Source organism: Dermacentor variabilis, chromosome 2 (assembly GCF_050947875.1).
Source record: "Dermacentor variabilis isolate Ectoservices chromosome 2, ASM5094787v1, whole genome shotgun sequence".
NCBI lineage: Eukaryota > Metazoa > Arthropoda > Arachnida > Ixodida > Ixodidae > Dermacentor > Dermacentor variabilis.
The window spans coordinates 150,803,647-150,827,402 of record NC_134569.1 but is presented as its reverse complement, the minus strand read 5'-3'; the positions used below and the strand labels follow the sequence as shown (position 1 = coordinate 150,827,402).

The 23,756-nt window shown below is 48.1% G+C and overlaps 1 protein-coding gene across 2 annotated transcripts in view; it reads left to right on the top strand.

Annotated features, from left to right (window-relative positions):
* Window positions 1-3,486: 3,486 nt before the first annotated feature.
* The window catches only part of LOC142572854 (calcitonin gene-related peptide type 1 receptor-like), a 55,707-nt gene continuing 35,437 nt past the window's right edge, over window positions 3,487-23,756 (top strand). For both annotated transcript variants that reach the window (XM_075682259.1, XM_075682257.1), the window contains exon 1: window positions 3,487-3,880. The gene's annotated coding sequence lies outside the window, so the exon portion shown is untranslated. The remainder of the gene's footprint in view (window positions 3,881-23,756) is intronic.

The window sequence follows — 23,756 nt, the reverse complement described above, 5'->3', positions numbered from 1 at the left end:
TGTGTTGTGGATAATTGTGATCTACTTGCACGTACCCACTCTGGTGGATTGGCCAAGAATCGGGCAGGTCGGCCTTCGGTTAAGTAATGCCGCGTCCCTAGTATTTTTCTCTTACTACCATCAATGTTTACAGCTTCTTGCCTAAGAACGGTATGCTCAACAGCTTCCATGACGTCGGATACGTTAGCGGCCAATATTCTATTCCATATTTTTTATGCGAAAGCGTCCAATGGCCCATCGTACGAAAAATTACCTGCAGATCCCACGCCCTGCGGGAATTGATGTTACGTGAAGCAGTGTGCGGTGTTACGGTTGGCATGTAGCACCCCGTGCAAAACATGCTCGACCACCATGCCTCATCTAAACGAAGGGTGAATTCCCAATGTATTGTGGTTGTCTCGAGGGGTTGCCGGTCTGGCTGGCACCTCGCAGTGCTTACAGGCCCCTTTGTGTGTGTGCAACTTGAGAGGGACCTTTTCCTCGAATTGTCAAGCTCTACAGGAGAACTTCCGCGAACCAACGTCGCCTAGAAGAAAGTATCAAGCCACGACGAGGACTTACAACGTCAACTGGGAGAATGGATCAATCGCCCATCCACAACCAGACACCCTTTCCACGAACTGTCAACACTTTCCGCGAACCGAACAGGCCCAGCGGGTTGCGGCCAGAGGAAGCAAGCCCGTACACCTCATATGGGAGCATGAATCAGCAGCCCCATCCCCTACCAGACCTGCGGGTTGCCCCCTGCGGAAGCAAGCCCGTACCACCATACCTGGGAGCATGGATCAGCAGCCCCATCCCCTACCAGACCTGCGGGTTGCCCCCTGCGGAAGCAAGCCCGTACCACCATACCTGGGAGCATGGATCAGCAGCCCCATCCCCTACCAGACCTGCGGGTTGCCCCCTGCGGAAGCAAGCCCGTACCACCATACCTGGGAGCATGGATCAGCAGCTCCATCCCCGACCAGGCACCTGGGTTTCTACCTGCTGAGGCGGGGCCGTGCAGGCTCATCGGGGAGGAGTGATCAGCTGCCCGTTCACAACCAGACTCAGTGCCTGTTACGTGATGTTGAGGTGAGCAAGATCCCACCTACGACTTTAGTGGGCATATTTAAAGGGCCCCGCAATTTACTTTTTCACTTCATTCTCATCTTCTTATCTTTCACCAACCATTGGATAAACCGTGCAAGTTTCGCACTAGAAGTCGTCTCGTCCTTGCCTGGTCGCCACGGTCTACCGGATGCCTGCAGCCCGCCGACAACGCCCCGCTACACAATAATGACGTCGGTCGAGCTTCGATAAACGGGCGTCGCAACAACTCGGCAGCGATCGGATACGCTACCCTGGAGAGCGCAACAGCGGGCAGCTTACCAAGTTAACGAAACGACCATGAGAGCACCAAGATGCAGGCAGCTGTTTCATGGCCTACATGGCACGCATGTCATGACATTCAAGTCATGACCTATCATTTCTGTTGGTCATACACTCTTGTCATATACTATGCCAGTTTTGGTACATACCAAGTTAAAGAAACGACCATGAGAGCACCAAGACGTAGGCGGCTGTTTCATGGCCTACATGACTCACATGTCATCATATTCATGTCATAATCGATATTTTAAGGAAGTTGTGCAGTCTTCTCATACTATGCCAGTTTTGGTACATACCAAGTTAAAGAAACGACCATGAGAGCACCAAGACGTAGGCGGCTGTTTCATGGCCTACATGACTCACATGTCATCATATTCATGCCATAATCGATATTTTAAGGAAGTTGTGCAGTCTTGTCATACTATGCCAATTTTGGTGCATACCAAGTTAACGAAACGGCCATGAGAGCACCAAGACGTAGGCGGATGGATGGATGGATGGATGGATGGATGGATGGATGGATGGATGGATGGATGGATGGATGGATAGATAGGTAGATAGATAGATAGATAGATAGATAGATAGATAGATAGATAGATAGATAGATAGATAGATAGATAGATAGATAGATAGATCTAGGTGCTCTCAAAGTGGCAAATGCTTGCCAAGAAATGCTTCGCATTTAAAAGCCGGCGTCTGTCCTCTGTAGCAGCAAAGCGGCACCTAAACTCGCATTGCCAGTGGCTGCGACGCCACGTCGCGACGTCGCGAGCTACGCCTCGACGGAGCACAGCGGGCGAAAGGGTAGTAGACCTGCTGATGTGTTAGCGCACCAGGTGTTGCGTGAGGGGAGAGGGCATCGCCGCGACGCCACGTCACCTTCACTCTCACTTTCAGCACGAGCTCTCCCCGACGGAGAAGAGCCGTTGGCACAGCTGGCGAAAGGGAACACCTGCTGTGGCGCTAGTGCGTTATGTGTTGCGTGACGGGAGAGGGCACCACCGTGTCGGTGGCATGCGGCGTTGGCATCGCACGCTGCTGCTGCTTGCTGGCTCGGGCAGCACACACCGCTATGGTACATTACTCGCAGCTCAAAACTTGAAAGAGCCGCTCAGCGCCGTTCTCTTGGACATTAATGCTTCCGCATTCACAACTCATGGGAGTGCTTAGGTGTCGCCGAATTTTTATAGGAAGTCGCCCCGACAGTTGTTGCTTCGAGACTTTCTTTGCCATCTTTTTTTTTTCATGCACTTTGTGTAACCTGATATAGACCAAAATGAACCGCAGCAGTGGCCTAGTGGTAGAGCATGCGCCTCGAGGTCACTGATCACCAAAAAACAATAACTCACTCATCATAAAAATTTGAGCTCCTTTATCTATAGGTACACGGAGGCTCGGCACATTGAGCACTACACTCTAAAGAAAATTTACACCAAATGGGTTGTATTTGGGCGCCAAACCATAATCGTGATCTGTCTTGCCCGCATTTCCTCTCTTTAACGCTGCGAGCCCGGTATCTTCCCAGTCACGAACGGCTTGCGCGTTATCAGCTTGACACAGCATTCTCGACAGGAAAGTAGCCAGCGCGGAGTTTTCAAGAGAGAAAAGGCAAGCAAGGCAGGCGACGATTATCGTTTGGGGACAAGATAAGCCCCAAACGGTGTAAACTTTTTCAGACTGTATGTATGTGTTCAGGCCAATCGCTTGCCACTGCTGGCAACATCTGTTACCACGCTTTAAACTGTACTTGCTGTTGTGTTCACATCGCGATATGTCACGCGTGTTGTGGTTATCGAGTGGCGGTCATAAACGAGCGAACACCAATGCGCACGTGTAACCGGATGCCACTCGTTTAAATGGGCGTGCCCGCTACGATAATGTCGGAGTGTGTTTTGAGGCTGCCCGCTGGCATGCCGGAACAAAGGACTCGAAAAAGCACGTCTCTGTTCGGAAGATAGAACACTTGCCAACGTGTTCGTAGTCCCCTAAACCGCCACATGCACCGCCACATTGCTCGTATGCTAGAAATAAAACAAATCTATTCGTAGCGAGATCTCCGGCACGTATATACTTCAAGCGTGTTGTTCCCCGATCATTTCGCCCCTCACTCTCGGCACAGGTGCGACTCGCGGACTAGCATCCTGTTCGAGGCGCTACGCCAGAGCGGCAGTGTTTGTTTTGCAGGAAATCTTCATCAGACCTACTGTGCCTCCATTTGTTTTTCTCGATAATTTATAATGTCCTTTCAACATTGAAACGTTAAAACTAATGCCTTCATGTGTCTGGATAAAAATGCGCAATAACTACTGGTTCCGTTCTTGCTAGTGCTGCAGGTTCCCTTTGACTACCGGAAAATGGGAATTGATGTTTGCTCAGACCCTTGCTGTGTTCTGCGCCGGCGCGCCGTGCATCGTACCAACAGACTGGTGTTCCCAGGAAGACCACGGATCTTCTCGCTGTCAACGATGTGAATCGAAGAGGCTCACCACAATTAAGGGAAGACCGTCCGGTAAGCACAGCGCTTCAATTCACTTTGCAAAGCATACTGTGTCCTCACAACCGCTTTTCATGCATCATTCCGCATTGTTTTACGTGATCGAATATATTACGCTCACATCTAAAGCCTTTAGCGGGGAACGTTGAGTTTCGCGTTACGATAAGGCGCTCCAATTGTTAGGCCACCATAGCGTCCACACATGACCTCACTATCACGGGCGTCTGGCTGGCCAGCCGGTCGGTCGGTCGGTCGGTCGTCCGGTGGGTCGGTGCGTACCTAGAAACATTGGTAAATATACTTTGCAGACGACATCCCCACAAACTATAAATTATTCAGAGATTGCAAGATGGTAACATGATGTAGAGAAACTCTCTTTTGTATAATGATGTTCATGTCGCAAGATTACCTGCCGCTGCATTCAGCGTGCATGTGTTCACTGCATGAGAAATGCGGTTTTATGCTGCCGCATTTATTTATGACATATTACCAAAGCAATATTAAGAATCCCTATGTTCGAGATTGTTTATTAAATTAGTTAATTAGTTAGCGGAGTGAACTGCTGGGCTAGTTGGTTATTCGACATAATAAAGGAGTTCTGCGCCTGGACCACACGCACAGGAAAGGAGACAACACGGGCGCCCTCTTCAACTGTTTAAAGACCGTGTAAGCATCTTACATGAGTTCGTTAGTTAGTAATTCAGTTAGTTGTTTAATTGGTGAGTTACCGGCATAATAACCTATCTTTAAGCCTAAAAGACAACTGAAAGAAAGAAATCATAATACAATCGACTTTATTGTTAACACGTGCAACGAACAAGCCGGATAGCTTTTTCTTGTCATTTAAACAGCCTATAAAAAAGTTAGTCTGCGTCATTGGCAGCACAAAAGACCTATAACTGACAAGGCACTAGCTATATGGCAGCAATGATCGTCTATATGCGTGCGCTGGATTGGCAGCTAGCGTACGCGTACGGGAGTACCGATGTGTGTGTATCCTCCCAAGCCGTCGCACTAAATTGGGCGCTTAATTATGTGCGCGCTTTACGCTCAACAAACTTACCATGTCTTGGAGAACGTGGAAATGTCGCTCCCGTGCCCTTTCTTCTGGGGTTCCGCCCACCTTCTCTGTGAGTGTCCCCGCTTCACTGCGCCTAGCAAAGAGCTCCCGAGACCGCCCTCAGCACATAGGGTTTGAAAGCGTTCTTGTGCTTCTTGCGGAGAACTGGTCTTAGAGACAGAGTTTAAGCAGTGCTGTATTCTCCTTTCCTCTTTCTCCCTCTTTCTCTTCGTTGATTCTTTTGTAACATCACTTATCTGTTATCGTTCATTGCTATAGCAATTATATGGACACTCCAGGCGTATTCTTGCCATCGGCGTCACCATCGCCGTGACGTTCCGTATAAAATCCAAGGGCGATAACACCGTCGCCGCGCGTCGTATGCTGTATGTGCGAGTAAAAGCACGCGATGGAAGCCGATGATCGCGGCTCAATATGGCGCGCGAGCCAGAAAGCTGAGAGTAAACGCGCCGCCGTCTTCCGTCGCGCGAAAAGTCGTGGGGGATGGCAGGGAGGGGCCAGGGGCGGTGTTGTAATCCGGCACCAATTGCGTATTTCGCCACCGGGCGCAAGGGGAACCGACGATCGCGGCTCAAATTCGCGCGCGAAAGAAAGCGGGTACGAAGCGCGGGAGAGAGGCCTGGACGGCTTCGACTCCGCCAACAAGTGCATAAGTGTATCCTGAAACGGATCTGTGACGGCGTGCTGTGTTTTCGCCGCTCTTGCGTTGAAGCGATAGACAGCAAGAAGGTCACTTCGCCCTGCTACCGCACTTGCTCACACCAGCGTTTTGACAGCGAGTGTCCGCGCTCGTCGAGTGTGATCTGTTGATGTTTACTTGTGCGCACTGACACCATGCTTGTTAATTCAGTTAGTAAGCGAATGTTTCCATAGCTGTCTACTAATTTGCTATCGCAATCATTCGCATTACGGGAGAAACTACAACTTCTTTGGACGACTCTACAGGTGCCCGTATGTACACATGCAATGCCACATACTCAGTGACCCAAGTTGGTGCGGTGTTTGCTTTTGACTCGTCAAATGGTGGTACCAAAGATCACCGACACCCAATGACGGTTGACCGGAGTGCTCCTGCGGACCGCCATTTCCAATCTGGCAGCGAAACGCACTTCGTCTGGCTGGAGTAACCACGGTGGCGCCAATCACCTACACCTTGGGCGCTTTCACCTAAGGTGGGCGGCGTCGTATCGAATCTAGACACAAGACCACCGAATCTGGCATAGAGTCCGCGGTGTGGCCAATCACCGTCACCCGGGTGCCAAGCCTGGTGCTCCTGCAGTAGCCGCGTCTCTCGAAGCGACCATGGTTTCAGCTGGGTACCATGGTGGCGCTAGTCACCGGCAGCCAGGGTGCCTCCGTGCTGCTCCTGTGCGCCGGCCGTCATGAGTCCCGGCTCGACACGCGCATATCTGGCTCGGAATCCGCAGTGTCGCCCCTCGCCGACACCCGAGCCTAAGGTGTTCCCTGCGGCGTGCTTGTTTCGAAAACCAGAGTAGAACCACACATTAGCTCGGAGTTCGCTATGATGCTAATCACTGGCACGTGTACGCTACGACGTGCTCCTGCATGCTAGGTTTTTGCACTGAAGATCTCGTGGGGGTCCACCATTTTAGTGGGGCTCCCCCTGTACGCTGCATTAGTTCAGTTTTTTCCGCCTGGTAGCCCTGAGTAGGAGGCTCTGTTTCGCCTGCATATCTAAGCATGTGCTGCGGCAAATGCGGTGTCAGCAAGGTCGAGGCATATGCCACCCAAAAGGAAAGCCGACTTGGACCTTACATGAGCTTGCGGGTAATCGTACTTTTGAAACACTACATGACAGCGACCTAAGCACTTGTGTACGACGCTAACAATGTGTGAAGGTTTTTTGCGGAAGCCTGTATGTAGTATCATTAGTGTCAAGTGCGTTGTTCGCCTTAACACTGGAATTGAAAACTCTGATTTAATTCGATCTCTGCAGCTGTAACTGCTGGGATGTCGCCATAGGGGACCGAATGCATACCCCTGCGGCTATGTGCTTGTGAGAGCCATGCGCGCTAACCACTGAGATATCGTAAGTTGTAAGTAGTGGGGAATTTTATGTATCACGCCGACAACGAGAGTTGTGGCTTTTGTGCATGCATTTCGGAAACCATTCAACCGCACAGCGGATGAAGACGACGTCGTGCTCTTCGCAAAGAAGTCGTTGTTGAGAAATTGTAGAGATCGATTGCCCGCGCGGATCTAGTAGAGATGTCCGAATGTCCTGAGCCCCCCTCCTCCCCCTCAAAATTTGTGTTCGTAGAGCCAGCGTACGGTACGTGACAAACTCTTATAAGCCCTTTTTCCCATCTGTTACTGCTCTTTAGTTCTGGAGAGTAAAGAAAAGTTTAATGATTATTGAAGAAAACCGCCAGCACGTAAGAAAACCATCTCAATCACCATCTAAAAGTCAGCTCCCCCCCCCCCCACCTCTGGTCCCCTTGAAAAATAAAAACGTGCCTGGTACGTTGTGAGTGCCCGCAACTGTCACAATAAATTATTTATCTACATGGCTGAGCAGTGTAATTACATCTTTACATAGTGTGAGTGCGTTGTTCTTTTTCCAATTTTTCAAGTCATTCGTTGTATCAGGTTATTCTTTTTGAGCCTACATAGGAAACCAGTTCACACACCGCGTCTCCCATCTTGCACTCAGGCGTTGCTGTACTGGCCGTAGCGACCGTCGCAGGGGTTTCGAGCTGCAGTGCAATCGTCGCCAGCGTCTCCTTCGTCACGGTGACACAATTGATCGACTTTCGCAAGTCTATACTGCGCCCCTTTCCTTCCTGTTCAGTGGTTATCGCCGTCACAGCTTGTGCCAGAGCGTCGCGACCTCCTGATAAACTATTCGCTGCTTCCCGCTTCCCCTGCGGCCTCAGGGCACATTTACAGAATCTCACCCGCGCCGCAAGCTTGGCAAGCTGCGTGCAACGGCTTTTTCAACCATGTGATGGCACTGGTCCAAAACATCCACTTCAGGGCATGATTTTTGTGGCTCAGTAGGTGAGGAACCTTATCTGCACTTTTTTTTTACACCATGACAGCTAGCACGCTATTGTGTCCGATATAAGCGGTACTATGCGAGATTGTACACATCATACGTGGTCGACGAATCTGTCAAGACCCATCAGGAACTGTATATGTGCTATTCTTGACATTTTTACCCGTCGTGGTTGCTCCGAGAAACTAGAATGATGTTTTTTCGCATTACGGCTACCGCACTACTTAACTCCCAGTTTTGCGCAAGCTATAGCTAAGCTGCCAGTGTAAATGGGGAGTGCGGATAAGTAGCCGTAGCATAACCAGTTAAAAAGGCTGAATCACTAAACTCTAAAGAAAGTTTGCACCCTTTGGGTGTATAGCTGCCACACAACAATAATCGTAATCTGTCTTTCTTGCGTTTCCTTTCTTGAAAACGCTGCGCCCGCTACTTTCCTGACGGCAATGCTATGCCATGCTGACAACGCGCATGCCGTTCGTTACTGGGAAGTGCCGGGCTGATGACAATTGTTGTTGTGCGGCAAGATACGACTCAAAGGGTTTAAACTTAGAGTGTACACTCTAAAACAAAATGACACCCTTTGGGTTGTATTTTCCCTGAGGACGCTACGCAGATTGCGCCACAAGGTTTCTTGCTCGATCCATAATTCTAAGTGATTGCGGCTTTACAACAAAGGCGCCAGTAATGCCACGTGTCTCGACGATGCGCTTAGAATTTACTGTCGCCTCCGAGACGTATTTTCAAAACACGTACATCCACGAGTGTATCCTGCGCAGCCCCTTCCCTCATTGACACGTTTTGCCTTGGAATGCCGACATGAACTGTCGTCGTACCGAAAGTCCATCAAGGCTTTGTTGACCTTTTTACATGGCAGTAGCCTATTAGACTATAATGATCCCATTCCGTCCCTTTTCATTTTTTTTCACGCTTTTATTTTTGTCGCGCTCTTCTTTCCGTCTTTACTTCCCCTTTCCCTTCCTCTAGAGCAAGGTAGCAAACCGGAGGTTTCAACTCTAGTTAACCTTCCCGCCTTTCTCTCATTTGCATCTCTCTCTGTCTCTCTCTCTCTCTCTTAGGTAAGCATTGGGGATTCCCATTAGTCACGTGAAAGCTGCGCAGTAACAACTGCTGCGACTCGCATACTCACGCGACACCTGTCGGTCTACACCAAGACATAGTAAAAACGTTCTGCTAAAGATCGCTGCGCTCACGTCAGCAGCGTGCTGGTAATTCATACATCGAGCGTTGGTCATTTGTCCACACGTGTAGCCTATCTGGAGTGAGTATAGAGGTCGCACCCAAGCTATCAGATTACATACGTTCTGTTGCTGCTGCCACTCCTATTCGTTGGGTGAACAGTTGCCATTCGCTGAATTCTTGGCAGTTGGAACGGGATTCGTAATGTCTGCTGCTTGTATTCACTCCATGCCCACTCAACCTCCTTAATATGATAGTAAGAAATATTTCGTACTTATTGGAAGTGCACAATATCACAAGTGTGGGCTCTCGACAATGGCTGTTTCTTTCACTAGCATATTCAGCCGGCTTTTCTTCACGAAAACAAAAGGACAGAGTAAAAGAAAACTCTGTTTACTGGTAGCATTGAGTATCAACCATGCAGCATCGCTGGACCCAGGAATATCAAGGACTCCGACGGGCTTATAAGGACGGTAATAAATGAACACGCAAAGGTTATAAATGAACTCGGAAGGATTATAAACGATCGGCCGATCTTGTTGACCTCAGCCGCATGCTGCGCCCCTCCCGCTCCGGTACTACTGAGTGCGATTGTATCGCTAATAGATGAGTGGAGTCTCACACACCAATAAAAAGGCAGTTTCGATATGAGTTGTTGCTCAAGTGAACGGTGTCAGACGCGTTCATCGAGGCGGCCGTTTCAAGTAAGCAGGAATCCGCAGGTGAATAGCCGTGCTTATTCTGAAGCTTTGCGCTTCCAGTCCAATAAATGCAGAAGCGTTTATGCTATCTTTAAAGGGAAGTAACTACAAACTCACTCGTAATCCTTATAAATTCGACTTGTGCCATTTAATACAGGTAAACGTGCTCACAATGGTGCGATCGCAAGCTCATGTACGTGTTTAGTACGTCTTGAAAACCTATTCCCAGCACCGTCACCGTGAACACTAAGTGATGTGGCGGTAACTACAGATGTGAAGCCAGACAGTGTCGCGAGATTACTAACTAGCCATTCTCTGCATAAAACCAGGTTCTAGCAACAGATGTAATTCTTCCTGGATGTGCCCCATTTTCAACAGTCAATATTTCTATTTCCTTCCCTACAGGCGTTCTGAATACAGATACTCTTGATACCGTGGTTCCCTCAAACAGAAAGAATATAATCATAGCTGGTGATTTCAATTCTCACCACGTATCACGCGACTGTCGGTCTGATTCTTGTGGTAAACGCTGGTTATATTGGGCTCCGTCAAATAACGTTAACTGTGTAAATTCGCGAACCCCAACTTATGTATCCGGCAAATCGCGTTCGTTGCTGGACCTAATTTTTTTAATGTTCTGGTTATGCCATGTTGTTCTGCTCTACTGTCACCTCGGCCACGAACAGCGACCATCTTCCAACAATTTTTGAAATCGCGTGCCCAATTAATTTGATGAGTAAACATGTCCGCATCTATGTTAACTACAACAAATTTCAAGATTCATTGCGCTCAGTTTCAAATAACCAGGTAAGACTAAGTGATGAAGTAAGCGCACTTAATAAGTCCCGTCTTTGAGGATCAAATCCTGGCCGTCCAGCGCGCCCGTGATTGGGCCGGCAGACTAGATCTGTCAGTCCCGTCGTGGGATTAGCCGGGTGCCCGTTTTATCGCGTTTTGCTGGACCAAATAAAAGTTTATTCACTCTCTCACTCACTAACTTGTGTCATGTGATAAGCGACAGCTATAAAAATCCAGATTCAGGATATAGTCAACTAAAGGTGGTACTTATCCGCCCTGTTGGAATGCTGACTGTGAACTGTTTGAAGTCCCACCGATGGCATCGGTTGTTGGGAACTCGGCGCTGACGCCGGTGGTTGTACCTGGGTCGCAAGCCCCAAGGGTAGCGTTGGCCTGGCGGCCTGGGGTACAACTGGAAGCATCCGAAGGTCCCGGCAAAGCATGAGTCGACTGGTAACAACAAAACAACTTGTTTATTTTAACATCGCAAAGAGTTGGCGGTCAGGTTGACCGAAGTAGAGAGACGGGAGAGCACTTTACTCAGCAGAAGAAATCGGAGCCCTCTTTTTGGCGTCCGGGGGCAGCTGTCTTTATACTCTCGCAGTTGAGGGCAAGAAGGAACCCCTCAATAGACGAGCACGTGAACGTACAATGTCGTAGCGCTGTCGTAGCACAATGTCGTAGCACAATGTCGTAGCACACTGTCGTAGCGCTGTCGTAGCACAATGTCGTAGCACACTGTCGTAGCGCTGCCGGTCGGGCACAATGACTGTAATGAGAGGGTGATCCTTTGCGGTCGCATCGCCGCAGTCGCGCCTGGAAACACCTGGCGGGGAGCGTTGCGGCGACGACGATCGGGCCAAAATGTCTGCCGCCCCGCCGCAGTCGCGCCGGCAAAACCACGTGTCGCAGGCGAAACGCAACAGACCGCCCCGCCGGGGAAAGGAGATCCCGATGGACAGGGGACTGCATCCGCTGTCCGGAGGGATGTCGCTCGATGATGCTCATAACCGAAGTCGGGCGTCCCTCGACGTTTCTTGAGCGCAGCGCACAGAGAAGGCCTCGTTCTCTCGTTCAGGTTCGCACGGGACACTGCAAAGTGACTTCGGGAGAGTTCACATTTTTGTTCTCGTTCCCGGCAAGCGTTAGAACTACGCTGAAACTCAACCGCTCAGTCAGCAAGCACGGCACAACCCTCACTAAGCCCTGCCAGGCTCTTTCCCCTTTTTATACCACTGCCTAGTTCCTTACAGTAGTCTAGCATCACTCAGAACGCGTCCACAAATTGGAAAATTGCACTAGAAAGCATATCATCACTTTGAAACACTAAACAAAAGCAATATGTTAAAAAAAATCCTGCCTCAGGAAGAAAAACATCAGTAACCAACAATTTTGAGGCTGATTCCCACGTTAGGGGCTTCGACTTAAGCCATCGGCGTTACCGTTGAGACTCCCCTTTTTGTAACGCACCTCAAAGGAATATTGTTGTAAAGCGAGGCTCCAGAGCAGGAGGCGGCCATTTTTGGGAGAGATGGTCTGCAGCCATTGGAGAGGGCAGTGATCCGTCTCAATGATAAACCTCGAGCCGGCTAGATAGCATGACAATTTCTGAACGGCCCACACGAGACACGCACACTCTTTCTCGGTGGCGCTATACGCCTGCTCACGACTGGTCAGCTTACGACTAGCATACAGGACGGGGTGTTCTACTTCTCCATTTTCCCGTTGGCACAGTACAACGCCCATGCCTCGCTCACTAGCATCGCACTGAACAATGAACCCTGTTGTATAGTCTGGCGATCGTAGCACAGGCTGGCTTGTTAGGGCACTCTTTAGGGCGCAAAAAGCTCTTTCCTTTGTCTCGTCCCAGACGACTGTTTGAGGCTCTGTCTTTCTTAGAGCATCCGTCAGGGGAGCCGCGATATCAGAGTACCTAGGGATGTACCTCTGATAGTAGCCGGCGACACCTAAGAACGACCGAATATCGGTCTTTGTGCGCGGTTGCGGAAAGTCTCGCACAGCGGCCACTTTTATTTCAGAGGGGCGGCGACGACCCTGACCAATCACGTGACCGAGGTAGACAACCTCGGCCTGTGCTAACTGGCACTTAGGAGCCTTTACTGTCAAGCCCGCTTCGCGCAGGCGGGTTAGCACTGCCCGCAAGTGTGTCATATGCTCAGACCAGGATGCGGAGAATATCGCTACGTCGTCTAGATACGGTAAAGCGAATTCTTGCTGTCGCCGCAACACTTTATCCATGAGGCTTGAAAAACAGTATGGCGCGTTCTTCAAACCAAAACTCAACACTTTAGGACGGAATGTTCCCATTGGTGAAATGAACGCCGCATACCTACTAGCCTCTTCTGTAAGTGGAACCTGCCAATAACCCCTGACAAGATCTAGGGTGGAAATAAACTGAGCGCTACTAACTTTCTCAAGGCGCTCCTCGATGTTAGGGATCGGATAAATTTGATCCTTAGTGATGGAATTAAGCCTGCGGTAGTCGACGCAAGGACGAGGTTCCTTGCCCGGTACCTCAACTAAAATCAAAGGGGAGGTATAATCACTCTCACCTGCCTCAATAACACCGAGCTGTAGCATTTTCTTTACCTCAGCCTCCATAATATCGCTCTGGCGGGGTGACACCCGATACGCCTTGGATCGTACTGGCTCTGGGGAGGTAAGTTCTATATCATGAGTAAGTACAGAAGTCCTACCAGGCCTCTCAGAGAACAGACCTTGAAACTCTTGTAATAGCTGGTGTAGTTCGGTTTTCTGCTCGGGCGACAGCGGTGCTTTACTGATAAGGTCACTAATGACTTGACCGGTGTCTTCCCTGTTCGTCACTGAGCCTAGTCCCGGAAGCTCGACCGGAAGCTCTTCAGGAACGTTTACCATCATGCACACCACTGCTTCCCTTTGTCTATAAGGTTTGAGCAGATTACAGTGGTAAACTTGCTGTGCTTTCCGCTTTCCTGGCAGACTTACCACGTAGTTAACGTCCGACAGTTTCTGAACAATTCGTGCTGGGCCCTCCCACTGCACGTCTAGTTTGTTGTTTAGCGATGTGCGCAATATCATGACCTCATCGCCCACCTCAAAACGACGGGCCCTGGCCGTCCGATCATAATAAACCTTGGCCCTCTGCTGGGCCTTTGTCATTGCTTCACCTGACAACTCCTGTGCCCTTCTTAAGCGTTCGAGGAGCTTAAGTACGTACTCCACCACGACTGGGTCGTCGCTCCTGCCTTCCCATGATTCTCGAAGCATGCGAAGCGGAGATCGAAGCGAGCGACCGTACACCAGTTCAGCTGGCGAAAACCCCGTAGCTGCATGCGGCGCGGTCCTTAAAGCAAACATCACCCCAGGCAGACACAGCTCCCAGTCAGTTCGATGTTCAAAACACAATGCTCTCAACACGCGCTTCATGACGGAGTGGAGCTTCTCAACGGAATTCGACTGTGGGTGGTACACTGAGCTGTGTAACAGCTTTACCCCACACCTTTCGAGAAAAGTTGTCGTCAAAGCGCTAGTAAACACTGTGCCCTGATCTGATTGGATTTCCGCAGGGAAACCAACTCGCGCAAATATGGACAGTAGTGCATTAACTATCTCAACTGAGCTGAGTTCTTTAAGCGGCACTGCTTCAGGGAACTTTGTCGCTGGGCAGATCACAGTCAAAATGTGTCTGTACCCCGTGGCTGTTACCGGCAGAGGTCCCACTGTATCAATAACGAGCCGTCTAAAAGGCTCCGTTATGATAGGTACCAATTTCAACGGCGCCCTTGATTTGTCCCCTGGTTTGCCCACCCGCTGACAAGTGTCACATGTCCTCACGAAATGGTCTGCGTCCCGAAAACACCCTGGCCAATAGTACTCTTGCAAGAGACGGTCCTTAGTTTTCTTAACTCCTAGGTGTCCGGACCACGAACCCCCGTGTGACAAGCGCAACAGATCTTGACGATAGCATTGAGGCACGATCAGCTGATCGAACTCCACTCCTCTGCGGTCTAGATACTTCCGGTACAGGACTCCACCTCTTTCCACAAAACGCGCAGTTTTCCTGGCGATACCTTCTTTGACATTGCAGCGTATGTTTTCTAGGCTACCATCCTTCTTTTGCTCGGCTATCAAAGCCGACCGGCTGACTTTTAGCAACCTATCAAGTCCGTCTGACGTAGGCGCGATGAGCAAATCTGTAGATAGCTCTTCTAACTTTCCCTTATCGGGCATTTCCTCCCCAGTATCTGGCGCCTTTAACGTTACAGACTCAAGTTTATTCAGTTCGGGCGTGCTCTGAATATCAGCTTGCTGCGCCTCTGACCCTTTTTCGTTGTTTGATAACGTCGGCCCCGCAACTACCGCCTTTGCAGCGAGCTCCCGAACCTTCGATCTGGTTAAGGCCTGAACACTAGCTTCACCAAACAAAAGCCCCTTCTCGCGCAGGAGGTGATCGGACCTGTTTGAAAATAGGTACGGGTACTGGGGTGGCAGCATAGATGACACTGCCGCCTCCGTCTCAAGCGCTCCGAAAGGTCCTTCAATAAGCACCTTTGCTACTGGCAGACACACGCTATGAGCTTCCACGGCTTGCTTGATCCATGCGCACTCGCCCGTGAACATATGGGGTTCTACATAAGACGGGTGAACTACATCCATCGTAGCTGCGGAATCGCGAAGCACTCGGCACTCTTTCCCGTTCACGAGGAGGTCTCGCATGTAAGGCTCGAGAAGCTTCATGTTCTCGTCAGTGCTGCCTATTGAAAAAAACACAACTTTTGGTGTTGTTTCCGGACACTGCGCCGAAAAGTGACCCGGCTTCTGGCACGTGTAACAAACGCGCGCTCGCCTCATCTCGAACCGCTTTCTGCGTTTGGCTGCCGCCGTCTCTTTACGTTTGGTCGGACTGCTTTCACTCGCATCCTCACTACGCGTGTCCCTTTTTGCTCTCATGGGTGTGAACTTCGGCCTTTCAAACTTCGAGCCAAATTCACCCTTTTGACCGTCCTTAGCTCCGCGAGCCCGACGCGTCACAAACTCCTCGGCTAGCTCAGCGGCTTTAGCCACCGTACAAACGTCTGGCCTATCCAAGACCCAGTATCGCACGTTCTCCGGTAACCGACTATAAAACTGTTCTAGCCCGAAACACTGCAGAACTTTATCGTGGTCACCAAACGCTTTCTCTTCTTTGAGCCACTCCTGCATGTTCGACATAAGCCTATACGCAAACTCTGTATATGACTCACTTCTGCCTTTCTCATTTTCCCGAAACTTCCGACGGAACGCCTCCGCAGACAGCCGGTACTTTTTTAGCAGACTCGATTTTACTTTGTCGAAATCCTCTGCCTCCTCTCTATCCAAGCGAGCGACTACGTCGGCCGCCTCGCCGGGTAACAAAGTGAGCAAGCGCTGTGGCCGCGTTTCCCGAGAGAACCCCTGCTTCTCGCACGTTCGCTCAAAGTTAACCAGGAACAAACCAATGTCCTCTCCAAGCTTAAACGGCCGCATCAGGTCAGTCATTTTGAACAATACGCGTTCTCCTGCACCGTGTGCCTGACTTCCATTACGAGCGCGTTCCATCTCTACCTCAAGACGCTTCATTTCCAAAGCGTGTTGACGGTCACGCTCTTGTTGCTCTCGCTCTTTCTGTTCTTTACGTTCACGCTCTTCTTTTTCTTTTGCAGTCTCCCTCTCTTCAATGGTCTCAAGGCATTCCGACAGCTCGTCATCCTCAGCCTCTAACTCAAGAATAGCCTTTAGCAGTTCTGGTTTTCTGAGTTTGTCCGAGACATCCAGACCCAACTCTCTTGCAAGCTCCAACAATTTCGGTTTGCGCAACGACTTCAAATCCATGGCTGCTCTGAATGCTGCTTTCTCTACTGCTTACTATTGTCTTGCCGCAAACTAACCCGGCAGCAACGACAACCACAATTACCAGCTCTGTTTCTGACACTAACAAAAGCCTGGCAAAGCTCAGAAGAAGGAAGTCCCGCACTCACCAAACCTCGCAGGCAGGAATTCCGCGCAGTCGTTCCGCTGCAGGCAACCAGTCGTCACACAGGGCTCGTTGCACTGCTCCCGGATCGTCGTTGAGCTGCTCAGCATACAGTCAACTGCATCTCTTCGCTGCTGGCCTCCGTTGTCGCGATCTCACCGCTGGCAGACAGATGTTTGAAGTCGGAGGCGATCTCACCGCTGCCAACCAGATGTTTGAAGTCCCACCGATGGCATCGGTTGTTGGGAACTCGGCGCTGACGCCCGTGGTTGTACCTGGGTCGCAAGCCCCAAGGGTAGCGTTGGCCTGGCGGCCTGGGGTACAACTGGAAGCATCCGAAGGTCCCGGCAAAGCATGAGTCGACTGGTAACAACAAAACAACTTGTTTATTTTAACATCGCAAAGAGTTGGCGGTCAGGTTGACCGAAGTAGAGAGACGGGAGAGCACTTTACTCAGCAGAAGAAATCGGAGCCCTCTTTTTGGCGTCCGGGGGCAGCTGTCTTTATACTCTCGCAGTTGAGGGCAAGAAGGAACCCCTCAATAGACGAGCACGTGAACGTACAATGTCGTAGCGCTGTCGTAGCACAATGTCGTAGCACAATGTCGTAGCACACTGTCGTAGCGCTGTCGTAGCACAATGTCGTAGCACAATGTCGTAGCACACTGTCGTAGCGCTGCCGGTCGGGCACAATGACTGTAATGAGAGGGTGATCCTTTGCGGTCGCATCGCCGCAGTCGCGCCTGGAAACACCTGGCGGGGAGCGTTGCGGCGACGACGATCGGGCCAAAATGTCTGCCGCCCCGCCGCAGTCGCGCCGGCAAAACCACGTGTCGCAGGCGAAACGCAACAGACCGCGAATAAAGAAGAAAAGCAGCCTGTAGAATATTATTGTATAGCCAATGTCCACGTAATTGGAATGCTGCTCACCCTTTCACAGTACATCGTTCTTCCATAGCATATGTCACGTATCATTGTCCAGTTTTATTAAGAATATATTTACGCGCTTTCTAAAGAATATATATTTTTCAGGCGTCTATGCAGCTGTGTTTCAGTCACTTCTCAATCATCATCATTCGTTTAGCAATGGCAGTTTGTTATCATAGCCTTGGCGCTCTTTGGCCACTTCTGGCCCTTGCACCAATGAACGCCAGTCATCATCATCATTAATTGGAATTACTATATATACGTTGGAGCTACAGTCAGGCAGACAGTTGACAAAGTGAAATAATATTATAGCGCCTAACATTACAGTTATCTATCACAGTCTATTAATGAAAAAGAACTGTTTAGGTTTATACAGGCTAAAAAGACTGTTTCGATGTCAATAACTGTAGAATCCTTTAGTTTTAACTTCCACTGAATTCGTAGCCACTAGAGGAGGTTGCGAAAGGCTTAGAAGGCAAGTTAACATCATGTCTACCCTATCAGATATCGACGCATGAGCAATCTAATTAATTCATGGCAATCACATTAGAACAGTTAATTAATTTATTTATTTTTGTCGTTAATGAAAGTAGTAAAGTCGCTGCCAGCTTCAGTTCTGATGGCATAAGTTGAGCAATGATAAAAATAATATTTGGATTGTCTCCCCAGGATTTCCTTAACCTTATAAAGTTTTCATTAAATGGTGCATGAATTCATCCAGATTGAAAAAAATTACCGAAGCAATTCCGCTACTTAAAAAGCGGGGCGATGGATATACAATAGATACCATTATACCTATTTTTCTGGCTTCAAATCATGTAAAGTTAATCGAGAGAGCTTGGTATGTTCATATCAAAAAATGGGTAGGCGAGAACCAAATATTGAATGACTATCCAATAGGATTCCAGGCCTGGGTACTCAATCTAGGTGTGCTCGTGTTGGCTTGGAAAGTCGAATTCAACTCGCTCGCCGCAACAAACAGTACGTAGCTTTTAGTACATTAGATACTGTAAAGGCGTGTGCCTATGTCCAGCGCACCAACTTGATCAACAGACTTGAAAGTGTGAATCTCCCACTGTATATAATTGCATAGATTGAGAATTTCCGAAGCGGACGTACACTTTATTGCGATCGCAATGGTGTTTATTCTAAAAGTCACAAACGGACAAGGGGTGTTCCTCAAGGCGAACAACTCTCCCCCGCATGATTTAATATTTTACTTGGTCATATTCCAACACACCATGATGGGCACGTATACGCATACGTTGACGATATCGCATTTTAACGGTGTCAAAAGACAGACGTGGCCTGTATTAAACTTTGCAGCCTTATTTCAATCAGATTGAAAGGGTTACAAATGTCGCCAAAGATGAACAAAAGTGCAGTCATTGTTTTTCCCTTAACTTTTCCTATAAGAATAACACTGACGTATGGTCAGGAGACAATTGCACGGGTACAATCATTAAAATACCCGAGAATCAAGAGCCATTCCACTATGTGAAGGTGAATGACCAGCGAAGCTGTGCAGCGCAGGACAAAGAGGTCACAGAATTTTGAACAAAGGTACCAGGGTGGTCATGGTGACGAAAGGTACGCACACACATTTAATTCTATACATTTGCATTCATCCGTGCTATACATTCGTTACACACATTCGTTATATACATTCGTGTTTTCATTTCGCGATATATTGAGGCAAAGAACTTGAGGTCGAAATCCTCGCGCCGACTGGCAGTGGGCCGGTGCCATGAGGGGCCTTCGCAGAGGGAGGGGCGGTATGGAAACACTGGCATGATGAGCGCCATCGGAGCCAGCTGTCGAATAAGACAACGACAACGAGCGCACGAGCAGTGGCACAAGCCATTGCTGATGATGATAGTTTTACTCGCATTCATGAAAATTACACTGAACCTTAGCCATAAACGGCCTTGCTGTAAAAAGTTTAATTGGCCAACATAAACAGAGTACAACGTATCTAAAGGAGCAGGTGCTGTTCGTTTATTACGGATATTCAGTTCGCAGTCGTTCCGGAATGCGCAGGGAGACTCCGCTAATTCCTCATTTTATTTATGTGCGCCCCATTTTAGCGTTCGACTCCATGTTATTTTCTGCAGGTCTTACCTATAAATTACGCCCTCTTGTTCTTTTAGAACGCGAATCATTACGTCTATCTTGACCTTCTAAAATTTGTAGCGAATAATATTCTTTATCGTGAAACTCGCCTGCCTTCTCTTCAAACTCGGTTCCGGATGCTGACAGTCCAAACATTACTAAACATCTGTGCTTCTCCCCTGAGCCACTCCTACTATGTGCTCATTCGAGAGCCGACTGCATTCTGTGAGAATCAATGGTCGCGACTGCGTTGTCCCCAGGTAATTTTGTGCAGAAACTATTAGAACTATTAGAAGTACTGATCCGTGATGTGGTATTCTCAAGTGTACATGCTGCGACAGTAAGCGTTGCATTCTATGAGTTCCTAACAACGCTAAGCTTCCGCCTATCAAAGGTTTGTTAGATTGCCACCTTGAGAACATCGACATAAATACAGTAAGAAACACAGATCCTTCTGTCAGTGAAGAGAAGTTAGGAGTGGACATTTTTCCGCTATCCTTAAATTGATCTTACTCTCTTCGACCACCCGACTTTACACCAGTATTCCAGGCAGCGTTAATGGCGATCATTCTAGGTGTACTAAAACTTCTCATATCTATTTTTTCAGCCGTAATCATAGCCAACTCCTTGTCCGTTAGTTCTGATTTTAAGTGACAACTTCATCTACCATTCTCCAAGAATTTTATTCATCTATCCCCCAACATTTACGCCTCATCCGTTTTGTATGGTTACCAAGGCACATGGGGCTCGCTTTAAGTGAGTCAGCAGACGGACTAGAGGCTGCAAATCTTAAAGGCCCGGTACTGAATGCCCTAAGACCATCGGCATGCATCACTGCTGCAAAATAAGAAAATAATTCCAAATCATATATAATAAATAAAATCTATTTTCTGCCTCTTAGAAGCCCCTTGGCACACAAGAAGGCGTTGCCGAATACCAATGCTTAATTTTTATTCTCACAGGTCTGATTTGGCACCTTCCCCTGAATGTTTTTTTATTGCAACGAGCCTGAAACTAACGAAAAATTTTTATAGCGTGTCGTAGGTGGCGAAGGTCCTCTTCGTCAGCTTGGATTGGTCCTTACGCTTCCTGTGATACTGTCTCTTGAGACGTTCGCACTAGGATACTGCAATGAGAATGCATGTTATGTCAGATTTAATTTTGTAAATGAAACAAGTAGACGACCATGTTAACTTCACCGTTTTATTTTCCCCCAACACAAAAACAAAAATATTAACTTCAAATTTTAAAATAATATAGCTTGAAAATTCATACTAACGATTAGTATTCATTTATTATCTCACTCCTAAATTACAAAATTCTCTTAAAGTATTCTTCCCTTTTTACCTACTGGAGCCCGATTCATGGTCGATACCCCCGTAGTGGGTTGAGCCATACCGATAGGCACCAAACCCAACCAAACCAAACAACTGGTAGTAGTAATCGTTGCTGCCAATATTGTTATTTTTGCCAGTTCAACTAGTGGCTCATGCTCACTACGGGGGATTATCCAAGGAATCGGTGGATCATTCCAAGTTAAACCCACAAACAAACTTTCTGGACTGCTATAATGTGCCGTTGAAAGGTAAGATCACATGTTAAAATGAAAGCAGTAATAGTAGGAAGATTCAATAACCATTCATTTAAAAGCACAGAAACAAAAGGAAAAGATACGCTTAACAGGGCCATTCGGTTGGACTTTCTGTGAAATTCCCGGACTGCGGAGCAAACACCTCTCTGTCTGAATCCCAGAGTAGAGGGCCCAAACAAAATAGTCCAAGCGCAACGCTAAACCTTGCGCTCACTGTCAATGACTGGCCCTTCGGACGAAGCTGCCTTTTTTTTTCAGCCAGGAGAGTTGGCGAGGAGGAGGGCGGCTGGGAATATGGATGCGAATACGAGACGGCCGCCAGTGCAGAAATTTCTCTCGAAGTTCAAGTGAAATCGCCCAATGGCAGTCGCGTGTGCTTCTCGTCATTAATCAGGCGGATTATCGCGCGCCGCATCTGTCACCTGTCTTCCAGCGTAAATGTGAAAGACGCACAAACGTGAGAAGGAAAATATCCCCGTCTGTTTTCTTTGGCTGGCAGCCAACGAAACCGCCGTACGCGGAGACTCGTTTTTCATATGTTGCCGTAAAGGATGAACCAGAAAGGGCGAGTTCAGAAACATGTGTTAACACTTGTCGGCTATTCCACTTGGTTCGTCGTGTGGTATAAAGTATTCGTCGCGGTGTCGCTGTAATGCTACTTCGGCGTTAGTTTTTTTTACCCTGTTAGAAGGGGACGCAAATCAATTTCGTTTATCTCTATATGACGACATGGTAGAATGTTCAGCTTATATTTGGGTATATATCCCCTGGAAAGGGGCTAGGCTGATGATGGTAGCTTTTAAGTAAACCATAAAGCGGAATGATACGTTAAGCTGCATTAGTATATTAGGCATGGGCTATAGACCTTCTCCAGGCCATGTCGCCATACAGGTTCTCAAAGCCAACTATTACCTACCACGTACTCTGGTAGGCGCGCGATTTTATTGCTCCTGGGCCTTTTATTAGCATAGAGGAAACAAATCAAGCCGCATACTGTGCAGCTGCGAATTGATGTGGCTTTACAAGAAACAGCAAGAAGCTTTTTTTTTTTATCTGCCATTTCGGCTGCGTGTAAGCGACGTCATAGGTTTCTTGTGCAAAGACACAGTGCTGTCAAATTCTATGCATAAGTACCTTGTATTTTGGACATATTCAAGCGGTTTACATTGACAGTTGTATATTTGCTTATGGTTTGCAAAGCAGTTTTGAACCCACTTCGCAAATGGGCCGCGAAATCCCAGACTTTAAATTTGCATCGAATAATAAAAACAGCGTGAGTGCTACTTCATTATGATCAATTCTTCAGTTAACAAAGTCAGAAGAGATTGCGAGCAGCGTAGTTGTGCTTTGTGATTTCTTAAATTCATGTTGACTTTTCACTAGCAGATGCCTTTTTTTCCACCGTAACAGCTTGTTAAGCACCAAAGCTGGTGTTTAGGAGAATTAACAGTGATGTTGTCTGATTCATTAATTCGTGGCGTTTAGCCTTTCACAGCAACATTGTGTCTATAACAGTAGCCATAGTGTAAGGCTTTATATCAACCTGACAACCCGGGATGCCTCACAAATTTTGTATTGTTATTTGCTTTCAAGGAGACGGTGATGCGTGCCAGACTAGCTGGCTACTAGCTCTTTTCTCCTGATCCATATATTTATTTTAAACTTTCAAACAAGGAATAGAGAAAGACTATAATGACAACAGTTCTAAAGTTCACGTGCAACACAAATACACGAAACTAAATATTGCTAGGCAGTTCACAAGGTGTCAATGCTTATGGTCAGGTCTTTCGTTGGTGCAAAACACAGCGCTCACGAACACATGCACAAAAGCTACGGGGCACGGTAACAAAAGCGAATACGGAAACGGGAAGTGTTCAAATGTAGAAAAAGAAAGAATTATGTCCGAAAACAAAAAGACGTCGGCATGGAACTTACAATGATAAGATTTAGTAACTTTTAGATATCGTCCATTGGTAAAGAAACTGCAATAATACGCGCTCTGAACTGTTACAAGTTTTCTTATGGCCATGCACCCACGATTTTATCTAGCAATATTGACCTTCTATCCAGAGCGTGCCCCTTCGCGAAAAGCCTCTTACGGTGAGTAGCACATTTTTTCTGGTGTATAATAGAGGATATTCTATATCTTCCTCAGCCTCTTCACAAGAGCATACAGCACTGCCAATCTTTCCTTTCTTGTACAAGAATAATTTCGTAAAGGCTGAGCCAATTCTACGTCAACAAATTGTTGTTTTTATAAAGCGGCTGGGTTCAACCAAACAACCTTGCAACCTCCTTTACATTGTTCTAAAGATACAAGCGTTTGTGCATTTCAGCCCGCCCCATAGATATGCGGTTGCTGCTGCCAAGGTTCCAGCCGGCGACCTCTTTCTTAGTAGCAGAACGGCATGTTTGCTGACATTGTGCGGCAAACAGCGTCAAAGAGGGACTGAAGAAGCAGTCAACACGGG